Here is a 753-nt window from a genome sequence, read left to right as displayed (position 1 = left end):
ATCCTACCTCTGTTGAACTGCTTCTTTCTCCTTATCCCCTAGGTTCCTCATATACCCTTCCCTCCCCCCTCCCTTAATCTAACCCAAGGAGAAGAATAGTAGGCAACAGACCTTAAGAAGGGAGATATGGATAAAAATTGGACAGCAGTTCTATTTACAGAGAAGAAAACCGAGGGTTGAAAAGTAACAAGTGGTGGAGCTGGAGAGATTGTTCAGTGATTAAAAGCACTGGCTGTTCTTGCAGAGGGCCCAGGTTTGTTTCCCAGCACCCAAATGGCAGCTAACAACCATTCGTAACTCCAGTTCCAGTGGATCCAACCACTCTCTTCTGACCTTCATGGGCATTGCACAACATGGGTGCACTTACGTACATGCAGGCAATACACTCATACATATAAAATAAAAATAGTAAATAAAGTATTTTTAAAAGAAAAGCAACAAGTGATAGAGGCTGCTGTCATATAACACATGGCTCGCTGTGTTTACACACACACACACACACACGCACACACACACACACACACACACGTTTAGTAATCTTGAAAAATCAGTGCCTGGAGTTTTTTGTTTCTACTTGATTTACAGAGGTATCATGTTCTTAACTAAAATTTATATGAGTGAGTTTGACCTTCAACTTTATAAAACTAGAGTTTTGTTACTCTTGAATATGATTTTTATTTCACCTAGTGCTCACGAATTTTTCTAATGAAATGCAACTTGATTTGAAAACTGAAAAACTGGATTCTCCACAAA

Source organism: Nannospalax galili, unplaced genomic scaffold, assembly GCF_000622305.1.
Source record: "Nannospalax galili isolate Female #2095 unplaced genomic scaffold, S.galili_v1.0 scaffold281, whole genome shotgun sequence".
Classification (NCBI taxonomy): Eukaryota; Metazoa; Chordata; class Mammalia; order Rodentia; family Spalacidae; genus Nannospalax; species Nannospalax galili.
The sequence above is the reverse complement of the archived record's forward strand: the minus strand, read 5'-3'. Positions refer to the sequence as shown.